The sequence below is a fragment of the Ambystoma mexicanum genome, chromosome 5p (genome assembly GCF_040938575.1).
Source record: "Ambystoma mexicanum isolate Mex_15411 chromosome 5p, UKY_AmexF1_1, whole genome shotgun sequence".
Taxonomy (NCBI): Eukaryota; Metazoa; Chordata; class Amphibia; order Caudata; family Ambystomatidae; genus Ambystoma; species Ambystoma mexicanum.
In genome coordinates, this window is record NC_090930.1 from 1,206,025,116 (window position 1) to 1,206,040,695 (window position 15,580).

The window sequence follows — 15,580 nt, forward strand, 5'->3', positions numbered from 1 at the left end:
ACTACCGCCCACACCCCTCCATGTATCTGCCACATTTGTTCTTTTGAGGTCCATGAGATGCCCCACTGTAGCCATTCTTTCTCATTAGTCTAGACCTTACTGTGTGAAAGATGCCACTTGAGTGGGTTTGTTGCTAAATAGCCGACCTGGAACAAGGTTTGAAGACAAACTTGAAACATTTGGAAGAAATCCTTCGTGTTTTACCAGATCACTCCTCCTGCTCAGATCTGTTCCTGGTATTCTGAACAACTCCTTTTCCACAAAACCACCCTCTGGGTTATTTGTACCTTCACTACCCATGGTACCCCAAGCATGCCACTACTGACTGCTTGCTGCAAGCAATACACTAATCAATTATGTGCTGCCTCATGCAAAGTATTTGTTACATACTGGAGGAAGAATCTATGTGAACAGGATCAGGACCAACCAGTTGGAAACGGATGGCTCTTTTACTCTTCCTCCACAACCCTTTCTGAGGAATCATCCATTTTCTGCTTTATCTGCCACCATTTTCTGCTTAGTCATCCTCCACGTGTTTCTTGTCCAGGTTTATATGCTCTTGGGGTACAATATTCTCCCATTAGCTAATGCCTCTTAGAACCAAGTACAATATATAATTCTACAAAATCAGACATAAATGTCAGCACAGCTAAAGATTCTCCATTTGGTAAGCAAATTAAGTTACTGATAAACCTACCGCTTCTTGGTTGGTGCACTTCTGAAAAATTAGTGGCCAGCTGTGAAACAGGAGCTAGAATTTCCCTGAAAAAGAAATGAACTGTATAAAGAATAAGCTAGCATTGACAAAGCTCACCAGTTTTGGCTGTTGCCATATGAACAAAAGTTATGCTATCACGTGTGCAGGTGCTGCCAGCACTAGTATGTTATTCAATTATACAATGTGGCATAGTCATATGGCTAGTCACTATAGATGAGGTATGACCTTGTATGTGTTGCCGGCATAAGGTAAGTGCAGGCTCAAATGACATAATAATGCCATCATATGTCATCTGTCACCATATGCGAGTAGCATTCATTATGAATTTGTCCTGTTTGCATGGAAATAGAAAAATACCATGTTTATGCACATAATCTAAATAAAAATAAATCAACATTCTAAAGTTATTTAAAGGCACTTGCAAAGGAGGGGGCGGAAATGCATCAGGACAGCAATGGAAGAATAGCTAGAAGAACTGGTAAATTGGGATAGCCAATATTTGACACTTCAAGGAACTTTGGATTTGCTGTGAAGATTGAGAATCTGTGCCCCCCGCCCCTCGCCTTGCCACGAGTACTGCATTGTCCACGTTAGTGAGTACAGGTAGTTTCTCCTGCCTTTCCGAGGTATATCATCAGCTGTCTAAGTAAGCCGATAAGTATTTGGTGTAAAGATTGAATAGTGTTGGTGTCAGTAAACCCTGGCACAAGTATTTCCTCTAAGCTGTGCGCATGTGTGCTTGCATAGCTTCCTACTGGGTGCCGCTCAGAAGAATTTTAGCAGCACACTCAGACAGTTCCCACCTATTCAAAAAATGTAGTAATAGAACAGCCACAGCAGGTACCTAATATTTGCTTTCTCTCAAAGTAAAGCTAAATTATATTAACTAGTCTTGATATTCTGGTCTAGCCTGTTTATATTGCCCTACTATGGAGGTTTGACCTTAAAAACACAATACACCCACAAGAGGTTAAAAAAGAATATGAAAAAAGTGGCTCCATGAACAGAAGATATAGCTAAGGATATGCCTGCACACATTAACCTAAATATCTTCCCTCCCCACCCATGACTCCTATGCTGTACTCTAACACACTTATACCTTATGACTCGAGCCACCACCCCAAGCCACATTCGGATATTGCCATATAACCTTGACTCTGCCTACCTGGGCTCTGCAAAAGGTTACCAGATTTGTACATACATCCACTTGCGTTGTTAGTTACAATATGAATTGGGTACAAGCACAAGAATTTGTTGGTCATGGTGCCTTAGCGAAATTGTCACCCAGACTATGGAACCAACTGTCAGCTCAAATATCAGATACTGACTGTAAGTAAGCAGGCTACTTGGATGTGTAAACCTCATCCCTTGCTTCCTATTTTTTGTACATATATCACACAAGCACTTTGTAACAGACCCTTGCAAGCTAACGCATTGTAAAACTCAATATTAATTTGCCCTCTAAGGATTCTAAGTAGGCAAATGCCATGTTCCGCGTCTTATACTTAAGCATTGCTAACATTACCCTATAAGTTGAGGGGAACATTGTAGTATCATTTACTTGTGGATGGTTTGACAAACCTTGTTAAGTAATGGCGCTGGAGGGTGGTTCTTGACCATTGGTTGTAGCCGTGAATTACTTGGTTCTTCGATATTGAAATAATGGAGCAAACTCCTGACTTGTCATCAGTGAAGGTTTTAATGTTACACACTTAGACCAAAGGTCTAGCAGACCATGCTAGGTACAGGTGAGAGGGGAGCCAACACGTGTTTCGACCGTAGTCTTTATCAAGGCTGTAATGGGTGTTGGTATGAAGTGACAATTGACAGGGTGGATCCCGACGAGTTGCTACATAGCCCGGCGGGCTCTGATGTGCTGCTAAACTAGGAGGGAAGTGCCAGTTAGAGGGTTAATTGCGCTTTGTGGTTAGGTGTTCGAAGCGGTTTAGAGGCGAAGTCATGGTTAAATAAGCCATGACCTCTCATTGGTCGTTCATTGCGACGTGCTGATTGGTCATGGTGGCAAGGAGTTATCACTCTTGGCAGTCGCCAAGGTGGGCCTTGTCACCCATGATATCACATGGGTTGATCCGAGGCACAGTGATTGGTTGTGTTGGTGGGGGAGAAGCCACGCGATTGGCGGTTGGCATGGTGATCCTGGTAAGCAGGTTCGCGTGTGTGGGGCTCAATTTGGTAGGACACCAACCCCGTGACCAGGGCCAGCGTGAGATGCTGTACATTCGAAGTGGCCGGGCTGTATCGCGTCGAGCAGTCCGGTAATGGAATGAGTGACATGTGGTCACAGGGGCCCCAGTGTGTTGTGTTCAGAGGTTGGTGGGAAATTATCAGCCAGGTGGCTGCCGCAAGGTGTGTTGTAGGTGAATGCCAGGCTGCATCCAGTTGTCGGAGCGCGGTGCGCACAAATGTTCAATGGATCATGTTCTTGCACAGGGAGGGTATTCCCCGCGGGGCGGGGGTCACTGGAAATGGGAGCCCAAAATCAATGCAACCATGCTTATGTGCAGCGTAACGGAAACGCAGGTAGGTTTGCAGGGATGGCCTATGTCAAGGTATTCCAGCACAGCATGTTGGAGTGCCTGGTGCCAGTCAGGGTGGCAATCCCTAGACGGTGCCGGGCATGGATGGTTGATGTAGCATGTGCGTCATGTAGAGGAGGCAGTGAATGGTGTGGAACTTGCAGGCGATGGTTGCGAGGGGTAGCAGAGGTGTGCCTACTATGTAGCAGAAACAGGAGCACCGATCCGTGCCTGCGCATCTTCACAAAGAGGGCTGTGTTCTGCTAGGCCTTTGGTCTAAGTGTGTAACAACATTAAAACCTTCATTGATGACAACAAGTCAGGAGTTTGCTCCATTATTTCAATATCTAATCACCAAGTAATTCATGGCTACAACCAATGGTCAAGAAGCACCCACCAGCGCCATTACTTAACAAGGTTTGTCAAACCATCCAGAAACTCATTCATTGGGAACTTTGGAGTTTTGGTTCCTAGACAAACCATGTGCCAGGGCGCAGGTCGCATTACAGCAACTAACTAATTATTACCAGTTAGTGCAGGGGCCCGCTATCCTTTAAACTTCAATCAACTGTACCTACTCCCTAGGATCTGGACCCCCGCTGCAACACAGGACCTTGTGTCATGATTCCTGCCCCTCACGTCCCCAGCCCTCCAAGATGTCAGGCTGGAGCCAGGCCACGATCACCTACATGGCCCTCAAGGGCCTCTCCATCCCTCCAAAGACCCACTTGGAGTCAGACTTGGTGCTTGTGGCACCAAACTCACTCAGTCCCATAGGATAACATTGGGGATTGGACTTGAAGTGCATTGATGGGGACAAGATGGATGCCCCCACATATTTCGGTTCCCAGAACTGCATGTGCGGTCTAGTCTTTTCGGTGTGGTTCAGCCCAGAGACACCTGGGATACCCAGAGACTATTTAAGCCACACCCAGGCTGAGAAACATGCTTTACGTTTTCTGCACCTGCAGCGTGACACTCACGTGTTCGGAGCGGTCTCCAGTAGGCCTGCATCTATCTTCTGCGCTCAGCTCCTGCAAGAACAAGAACACTGTTAGGAACAGCCTCACCTTGCGGCGCTTCTGCCCATAATTCATCGCTCCTTCTGTTCTGCGGGCATCTTCGGCGGTGTCATTCCCATTCCGGCACGCCGCTTCCAAAGGAAAAGGGAAAAGAACAGAAAAAAGGCATTAGTAAGCATTCTGCAAATCTTCGCTTATTTTTAAATACTGTACGAGCTTCAAACGCTTACCTGAATCCCAGCCGCTCTGGGGGAACTCTGTCTCCGGAACTTCTCATCCATCTGCAAGAGAGAAAAGACACTCCAGGTTAGCGTGGAAACATCTAGAGGCGCCGCATATCGCGCTTACCCACCGCATTTGTTCTTCATAACCGGCATCCACGCTGAAAACGTTGCGGCACCTAAAAGACCCAGAAAAAGAACTCTGTTCAATGCAAATACGAAAGGGGTGCATCGCGCTTCGCTCTGTCTCTCGCCTTCAGCGCTACTCATCTCAGCAGCACGCCGCCATCCCCGGACGCCGGCCATCATCTAAGGAAGGAAAGGAACGAAGTTAGGGAACTGTTCAAAAGACTCATTATAGTTACCTGTCGGACTCTTGCCAGTGAAGTAACTAGGCAGCAACAAGCCTGCATCAATCAACGCACTCCTGCGCTGAAAGCAGGACGGAGAGCACACTATCCAAGAAAACAAGGTGAGCTGTGGATCAAAGGGAAGGGTTGGACACCAAGAAGGGGTTCAAGCACACAGAGACAATAGGGAGTTAAACTCTACCAATCCTGTGTTTCAGGCCCAGTCTCCAGTCGAATAGCCTCCAGGGAAGGGGTCGAGGTCGTAAGAGGTCAAAACAGGCTGAGTGACGTCCCCGTGGATACCAGGTGAGCGTTACACCTTGTCTAGCCACCATGGCTGACTACCTGGAATCCAGGAAAACTGACGTCAAAAAATTCTTTGCACCCAAAGGCTCAACAACGCATGCCTTCCCTCTGACACCAAGTGTGCCTGACAACCTTCGACAAAAATGTATCAAACTAGAACATTTGTGTACCAAGGAAATAAATAATGGGAGCTATTTACCCTCCAAACTTACATAGAGCAAGAAAAAATCCCTGAGGACTCGGGATTATCATTGAAGACCTATCAGCCAAGTGGGAAGAGAACCTGATCATGGGTTCAAAAACGATGATGGAACTACTAATAGAACACGTGGATAGGGAACACAAGAGATTGGTCACTGAAATCGATGCACTCAAAACTGACATTGAAGCCAGCAATTCCCCCACAGCTACGAAGGAGAGGAATTATAAAATAATATCAGATACTGAAATCCCACCAGGATGAAGTCAAGATCAGGAAATGCAGAAAATTTGCAAGTAATGAAAGAGACCATCAAGACAACCGGGTATTCACATTCCAACTGAAATTTGATAATGCACCCAGGACCAATTCGAAGGGAAGCACTCCCAAAAGCTCCCCAACAAGCTCTGATGCAGAAAGCGACCCTGACCAAGTTCCTGCAGAACCAGAGACTAACACATCTGGACCCAGATCAAACCTTACCAAATCCAATGTATCAAGCAGAAGCATTGTATACACATTTTTTAGATGAAATTCAACACTACAAAAAAGGGACACGTGCACCAACCCAGAAACACGTACGTTTCCAAGATCCACCACGAGAAAATACACTACCAAGGAAAGATCCCAGAGATGCAAGCGAGCGGGGACAAGAAACACAATAAAAGAACAAGAAAGTGCTATCAGACTGACAAGACCACAAACCCAACTGCAACAGAGAGAAGGGAGACCCTGGAACTAGTGATAAATCTGTCAAGCCAAATACTAACTACTAGCGACATCGACGTATTAAACCAAGGTCTGTCCTTTGCTCCTACCTCTCCAATCAATCTGATAGAAGCACACATTGATCTTTACAAATACACCAGGGAACTCAAGTTAAAAAAATACTTTGCGAAACATGTCAGCTGGTGCCCCGCGAGAAATCCAAGTGTAACCATCAGTGAAATGGACATGGAACACCTAGAACTCACACACCTACTAGTGAACATGGAAGAAGAACCGGGCACAACCGGCCAGACCAAACAAACCTTGCAAGATCTGAATATTGAGGAGAGCACCCTCAAGATTCTGGAAATGAAGACTAAATCTAAGTTCACTCCCAACTTGCAAGGTGACAACGCTATTTAAAGCTTCACTCAGGCAGTGACACATGACCGATGCGCATTGGCAGACAGTATAAAATTAAGACCGAACACCAAAGTGGACAACATCACAAACAAAGAATGGCGGGCACTGAAGGCTCTTCAAGATAACGAGATCATAATTAAAGAAGCCGACAAGGGCGGAAATGTTGTAATAATGGACAGAAGAGATTATGTAACCATGGCCATGACGCACTTGGCAACACCGGGTTGCTATGAAACACTCCCGAGCAACCCAACCAAGGATATAGCACTCGCTGCCAATGAATTACTGAGAAAATGGCATAGTCATGGACTACTGACCGATGAAGAACACAAGTACCTTCAACCAAAACAGCCCAGGATGCAGATGATCTATTTCTTTCCCAAAGTCCACTAGGTATTCAACAAGCTCCCGGAAGGGCGTCCCATACTAAGCGCGATTGGATGGATAACCGAGACATTCAACAAATACATTAACAATGTACTCGCTCCAGAGGTTCCTAAGATCCCTACATTCTTAAGGGCCACAATGCACACTTTACTTTTGCCACAGGATGTTAGATGGCAACCACAGTACATCCTAGTCACACTGGATGTCAAGGCCTTTTACACTGCCGTTGACCACACCTTAGCTCTCAAAGCTATAGACTATGCCTTTGCCAAAGCGTAAGCATCTTTCTGGTCGCACTTAGAACTAACCAAGGAACTCCTTGAGTTCTCACTTGCTAACACAGTGTTCTTGTTCAATCAACAATACTACAGACAAAGTTATAGCCATGGGGGCGACCTATCCCCCGGCCATGGCAAACCTATTTATGCATCAATTCGAACAGATACATGCTTTCTCCAACCAAGACTTCAACAACTATGTGCAGAAATGGCTTCGCTACATTTACGATATCCTGATGATCTGGTCTGGATCCATGGAACAATTGGCACCTTTCTAAGAATATCTGAATGACAATAACTTTGGGTTACAATTGACCGGCACATCGAGCAATACTTCCATAGACTTCCTTGATATCACAATCATGGACCACCACAACTTACAGGAAGCCGATCGAAGACAATTCTGTGCTCCACACCACCAGCTGCCACAAGAAATCAGTGATCAATAACGTTCCCAACAGAGAATTCATCCGAGCAAAACGGAATTGTAGCACGCAAGCGAATTTCAAAGAGGAATGTTCTGTCCTTTAGCAAAGATTTACTGTAAGAGGCTATCAACAGAAAGCTATCGAGTCAGCCATCGACAAAATCCAATATATCCCCAAGTACATCAGCGACAGCTATCTAGTACAGAGAATCCTGCACAAACATTGGCATATCCTTGAGATAGATGAAGACATCAGGAGATGGCTACCTACCAAACCATCACTGACATTCACCAAGGCAAAAATGCTAAGGACAATCCTGAGCCCATCCTACATGGCTCCGATCCTCAGAAAATTGGTTATCAAGTTCCAAGTGTGTCGGCTTTTACAAATGTGGGTCATGCAATATGTGCAGACATGCAAGGACTACCAAATCACTGACTTTCAATGGCACTGACAAACATGGAATTAATCAGTATATTAATTGTAAAACAAAGTTTGTAATATAATCTGTCTGCGACCCCAAGTATATTGACAGCACCAAAAGAGAGATCAGAATTCACAAACACCCAGCACTACTGCACTCACAAGAGGCGAGGTATCCACTGGCAACCCACTGGCAGGAGAAACACCAGCACAACAACAAAGGGAACATAAACTTTGTGGGACTAGAAACTGTACAAGCTGATGCCAGGGGCGGAGACGGGGAACTCTACCTACGACAACGGGAGCCGAAACTGATTTGTAAATGCAGATGTCACACTTGGCCTCAACAGCGACCACGAGTTTAATGTGTTTCTATGACAACCTCTATTTGGCACCTGATTGCATCATTTTCAAGCCACTGTTTCGGCCCAACTTCCCACCCCTACCCTCTTTCTTTTTACATGCCCTCTTTGTGAACATGCGCAGGCACGGCTCTGTGCCCCTATTTCTGCTACATGTAGGCACACCTCTGCTACCCCTCCCAACCATTGCCTGCAGGTTCCACGCCATTCTTTGCTTTCTCTACATGACACACATGCTTCATCAACCATCCATGCCCGGCACCGTCTAGGGATTGCCACCCTGCCTGGCACCAGGCACTCCAACATGTCATGCTGGAATACCTTGACATAGGCCATCCCTGCAAACCTACCTGCCTTCCCGTGACAGTGCATATGAGCATGGTTGTATTGATCTTGGGCTCCCACTACCAGAGACCCCCCCCCCCACCTGGCCAATACGCCCCCTGTGCATGAACATGATCCATTGAACATTCATGCCCGCCGTGCTTCGACAACTAGATGCAGCCTGGCATTCACCTACAGCACACCTCGCGCTAGCCACCTGGCTGATAACTGCCTACCAACCCCTGAACACAACTCACTGGGGCCCCTGTGACCACATGTCACACCTTCTATTACCGGACTGCTCGACTCGACACAGCCCGGCCACTTCGAATGTACAGCATCCCACGCTGGCCCTTGTCATGTGGTTGGCGTCCTATCACACGGAGCTCCACACACGCGAACTTGCTTACCAGGCTCACCATGGCAACCGCCAATCGGGTGGCTTCTCCCCCGCCAACACGACCAATCACTGTGCCTCTGATCAACCCATGTGATATCACGCTTGACGAGGCCCACTTTGGCAACTGCCAATCGTGATAACTCTCCTTGCCACCACAACCAATCAGCACGCCGCAATGAACAACCAATGAGAAGTCATGGCTTATTTAATCATGACGTCGCCTCTAATCCGTGACCGAACCACAGAGCAATTCGCCCTCGTACAGGTAAGACCTACACCCTCTAACTGGCACTTCTCTCCTAGTTTAGCAGCACCTCAGAGCCCGCCGGGCTACGTAGCAACTCGCCGAGATCTGCCCTGGGTCCTCCTGGAACAGTCCAGGTCATGACACTTGCCTCCCTCATCGACGGACGCTGCGCTTCATGCCCACCTGGGTCATGCGTCTTGCACTCCCCTCCAGTGCCCGGTAGTTAACCCCTGCCCGGGACTCTACTCACCTGCAGAAGGCCATCAGGATGTTTGAACATGCCGTCCATTCTGCCACAGGCCACGGCCACACATGATTTCAATACTAGTGCCTTCATACTCCTTTGCGTTATCACGGAGCCACTACCTCGACTCTCTGCCGTATGCCCATGACACTCTTGCCACCGGGCATCACTCCATTGCGGACCTGCTCCCCACATCCATGCTTGCCCACCCACGGATCAGCTGTCGCACCCTGACCCACCACAACACAGCTCCTACCCGGCCAACCACACAGCCACAGGATTTTTCCACTAGCCTCACCACAACCAATGATTGGCCACCCACCGTCTCTAACATCCATGTTAGAACTGGACCTCCAGGAGCACCCGAATATAATTGATCAACTCCTGATTCCTCTACCCCCAGATTGGCTATCCAGCCCACCACCCAGAAGAATTGGGAAATGCACACCAGGTGCTACAATCCTATACAGGATCACCACCATTGTCCTGGTAAGCACCAGCCCTAACCCTTTACATAACTCAGCTCATTCAGCTCTTCCTCATTCTAACCCCTTTCTTCCTTGCTTTCCAACCTTCCCTGCCCCGCTCTTCTCTCCTTGGTATGTATATATTTCTGAGGCTTGTCGAATCTGCTTAGATCACATGCTGTGCATAGGCCGACATCTATTGGAAGCTACCGAGTATTAGTTTGTTTTTCAAAACTCGAAAAGGGGCAACGAACTAGGGTGTGTCAGTAATACTATCCCTAGTGTGACGTCCCATGTACCCATGATCGCTCACGCGTGTAGGACCCTCAGAATGTTTTTTTCCGCCATACTAGTCGGACGCATGTTGCGAAGTTTCTTGGCATTTGCCAATTATACCTAAATATTGTTAAAAATGTTCCCCGTTATCTTCCATCCTACGCCAAAGATTGACGTCGGCAAAGATCGAGCGAACCAGCCGTCGAAAATTACACAATGGACCTTGGGCCTTGGAAGGCCTCTAGCCTTGGCCCTGTACAAGTAGGGAGAGTGGGGGGTGGTCATACCTTTCTCACATTTATTTCCTACAAATACACAGCCCGCTGCCAGATTTGCACATATGGAGAGTACTCCTTTCAAATTCTGCCCTAAGTGTAACAGGAAGTTCCCCATGGTAGATGAGCACAATATGTGCAATCTGTGTCTCCCATAAGACCATCCCGAGGCTATGTGTCGAGCTTGTAAACTCTTCAAGCCAAAAACACTTAAGGACCGCTCGGCTAAGCGCTGGGCCCACTACGCCAGGCAGCTAGAGGCCATGGACGTCAAAGGGTCGTTCATCGATGGCAGCAACGCCGCCGTATCAGATGGCGAGGGCAGAGCGGTGACTTCAGACACCCATGTGCAAGCCCCCGATCTCAGAGGACTGGCCAGCGGCCCAGTTATGGGGAACACCTGGCGGCAGAAGCGCAACCCACACCACTTCCTCTAAACACATCAGCCCCAGCCGTGACTCGACACGCGTGTCGATCGATCGGCAAAGGAAGGCACCGATGAGCAGTCCACCGATTCTGTGTCCTCTGAGCGTTCCTGTCCGCGATCGCCACATGACAAAGACCAACCATCCGCGGTTGAAAAAGGTGCCGCACTCCCAATAGTTCCAGAGTCTCGATCGTCAGAAGACGATTCCGACCTCTATGCTACCAAGTCAAAGCGCATAGCGTCCACTCCAGACATTCGGCGCCCTCCTTCTACTACCTCTGAATCTCGACGCAAAACCCTCGGAAAACCCTAAAACCTCAGAAAAACATTCCTCTAGTCACGGGAAGGGGGATAAACAACACAAGAAACCTTTAGAACACCATAAAGAAAAACAGAAGGCTCCTAAAGTGATAAATTCCAAGGTCCCTGACACTACTCCTGAGAGTAAAATTGTCCCTCCCACTCCTCATGATATGGGCATGGATGAGGAACCAGAACAGGAGAGGTTTATTCCCAGTTCCAGGGAATGGAACTCAACTGATATTGATAGGGTGATGAGAAGGATATCTTTTTTTGCAGACTATGAAAAGGACCCTAATTATTTCCATAGCTATGCCAACACACCAGCCACCTCTGCCCTTTCGGGGTCCAAGGACTCTCAACCCCCTACTAAAAAGCTCCGCTCTGAGGCTCCGGCCCAGGGTTTGGTTTCAGACCCCTTGCTAATTGAACCTTACCATCCAGAGTCATATGGAGAGGAGACAGAAACACATATGCTGCAAGACCAGACAGGGGTTTCTTACTATGGGAATGACTAGGACCAGGAAGAGTAGGAGGATGATGAGGTGGAAGCCTACAATCTTGACCCCCCAATTCCTAAGGACCCCCCGGTGCATGACTCATCGATTGATAATTAGCCACGCCTCAATGAGGTATTGGCTAAAGCAGCAGCTCATTTTCAGATGGACACACAGGGTGTCCAAGAAGATGGGGATTTCGCGGAAGAAGTCCTAGGGGACAAGAGAGCCATTACCCAGGCTATCCCGATATTAAAATCAATCGGGTGTAGAATTGATCCCTCGCTGGTAACCCCAAATCTTACTCGTGCAGTGAATCCACGAGTGGAAAAATTATTCCGGGCCGCACCCTCCGATCCCATGTACATAAGGGGTCAATTAAAACCAGACTCCCTGGTAGTAACAACCACCAGAAAGAGGGCAGGTACACCACTAGTTTCTTCAGAGGCACCTCCCGATAAGGAGAGCCAAAGGATATATGCTGTGGGTAGGAAAGTTGCCTCCACGTCAGCCTATCAGCCACGTATTGCTAACAGTACCACTCTTTTAGCAAGCTATAACTGCCATCAGTGTGAACAAGTAGTTGCTCTAGTAGCCTCTGCACCTGAACCACTAAAAGACCAGTTGATCCAACTTGCAGCAGACAGGAGGTCCGTATCTGGATGCATCCTTAAAACACATTTTGATGCAATCTGCTGTAAGATTGATACCCGAAGGCACAGTAATAAAACACCATGCTTGGTTAAGGCAGTCTGGGTTCAAACCCGAGACCCAAGCCACACTTATAGACATGCCGGTAGAGCCGAACGTTCTATTCGGCAGGGCAGTGGAAGAGGCACTAAAGACAGCTAAAGATGAGTACGAAACCCTAAAATTCCTCGGCCAACTCACAAATCAACCCTCGGGTCAGAGGGGAAATAATTTTCGTCGCTTTCTCGGCCAAAGCTCCCAGAGGGGTTCCAACTACTACCAAAATCAAGGAACCTCATGGGGCAACAATCAGTTCCAAACATCACAGGGATTCACCAGAAGCCAGCGCAGGGGCTGCACTAGGGATAGAGGCAGCCCCGCCAGAGGTGGTATGCCACCTAGTAAACAGTGAGGTTCTGCTTCGGGTCCCCTCCCATGCATCCCCAGTAGGGGGGGTGCATTTCCACCTTTACCCACGCATGGGAGGGGGATCACTTCGACAGATGGGTGCTGTCCACAGTGCCTGCAGGATACTGTATAGAACTATTAGCGCGCCCCCACGACCATCCTCCAAGACAGAAGGTACAGTCGTTGGAGTACCAGAAAAGTGCTGCCCTTCGGTATAGCCTCGGCTCCAAGGGTATTCACCAAGCTACTGGCGGTGGTGGCGGCGCACCTACGCAGGGGGGCAATCCCAGTGTACCCTTACCTGGATGACTGGCTCATCACAGGGCAAAACCTCCTTAATTTGCAGACTAAATATTCAAAGAACAATCAACCTCCTCTTCCAATTGGGCTTCTCAATCAACGAGAAAAAATCAAGCCTGGTGCTAAGCACCTCAAAACAGTTCCTAGGAGCTGTCCTAAACACCCAAGAGGGGTTGGCCTTTCCATCAGAGGAAAGAATTCAGAACCTCCTTGCTGCGAATTCCTCAATATCAGTCAGGTCGCCAAATAAGGGTGCGCAAAGCGATCCATTTGCTAGGTATGATGGCATCTTGCATTTACCTGGTTCCCCACTGGTGCCTGCGCATGCGACCCATGCAGGAATGGTTGGCAAAACAGTGGTCTCAAACAAGTGGTCAGTGAGACGATCTAGTGGTAGTTTCACCAACAATAGTACAGAGTCTTCGCTGGTGGACAAGAGAGAATCTCAGGAAGGGGGAACCCTTCTACGATCCAGAGATACATGCCTTTGTCACAAGAGACGCCTCCCTAGCAGGGTGGGGAGCCCACTACCTGCACCATACAGCTCAGGGTCTCTGGTCTCACACAGTGGCTCAGAACCACATCAGTCTGCTAAAACTTCTGGCAGTCTTCTGAGCGCTTCGGGCATTCAAACCCCTCCTATCCAACCAGTCAGTGCAGATCCTAACAGACAGCACAACTGCAATGTTTTACCTAAACAAACAAGGAGGCACTCAATCTCCAAATCTGTCCAGGTTTGCCCAGAAAATTTGGAAATGGGCACTCAAACTGAACATTTACTTGTCATCCCAACATGTTCCAGGGAAACTCAACTCGCTAAAAGATGCTCTGAGCAGAGATCCCCTCCCAGATGAACACGAGTGACGACTACATAAAGAAATCGTAGGAGACCTCTTCCCTCAGTGGGGTTTCTCCACTATAGACCTATTCGCCACAAGCGAAAACAGACAATGCCCACACTTTGCATCCAGGTTCCCCCAGGCAGGCTCCAAAGGGAATGCCCTATGGATGAATTGGTCAGGGATGTTTGCCTACGCTTTTCCACCAACCCCTCTAATGAGGAAGGTGGTGAACAAGATCCACAGGGAACCGATGACTCTCATCCTGGTTGCTCCTATGTGGGCAAGACAACCATGGTATCCACACCTACGCAAACTGGCGGTGTGCAACCCCATCAAGCTCCCGTACAACCTACTCTGCCAGCATGAGTGACTAACTGCATCCTCAGCCCAACTCAATGAACTTGGCAGCATGGCTCCTGAAGTCCTAGAGTTCGGACATCTCAATTTACCCCAGAGATGTATGGATATATTGAAGGAGTCAAGAAAACCTAACACAAGGCACCATTACTATGACAAATGGAAACGATGCGTAATTTGGTGCCAGAATAAGAAAAATCAAACCAGTTAATTGTACTCCTTCTAATGTCCCCAAAATGCTCCACTTACTGGATGCAGTGTTAGTGTTTAACTCACTTAAAGTGCACCTGGCTGCTCTGTCAGCTTACACCACTTCCCATAACAATGTGTCATGGTGGAAAGTGCCAGTTGTCAAAGCATTTATTGAATGGGTAAAAAGACTCCACCCTCCAATTTCCAACCCACCACCAGGTTGGGACCTTAATGTGGTACTTGCTCAACTCATGGGACCTCCCTTTGAACCCATGCACAAAGGTAGTCTTAAACACCTGCCTTATAAAACTACCTTCTTAGTAGCCATTACATCCATAAGAAGGGTCAGTGAAATTCAAGCTCTGTCAGTCCAGGATCCTTTCTTTACGGTACATAAGGATAAACTGGTTTTACGCACTCACCCTAGGTTTTCACCGAAGTTCATTTCCAAATTCCATGTTATCCAGTCCATTGAGCTACCGGCCTTCTTCCAAGAACCCAAAAGCTCTGCTGAGGTGAAACTCCACACACTAGATGTGAGGAGAGCAGTCCTCTACTATGTAGACAAGACCAAACCGCTAAGTAAGACAGATCAACTGTTCGTCTCCATAGCTCTAGGCAGAGAAGGAGATTGCGTCTCAAAGAATGCCATCTCTAAATGGATAGTCAGTTGTATCCAACTGTGCTAGTCTCTCAGATAAAACACTGCCTTTTACGCCAAGGACCCACTCTACAAGAGGTACTGGAGCCACTCTGGCTTTCATTGCAAATATACCCCTTGACAGCATTTGCAAAGCAGCTACATGGAGCTCTATTCACACCTTTACTCAGCACTACTGCATTGACACTCATTCCAAGACAGATACTCAAATGGGACAAGCGGTTCTAAGACATTTATTTGCTCATGACCATTCTCACATCCCACCTCCTTACACTGCTCGCTAATTTATGCACAGCATGTCATCTAAGCAG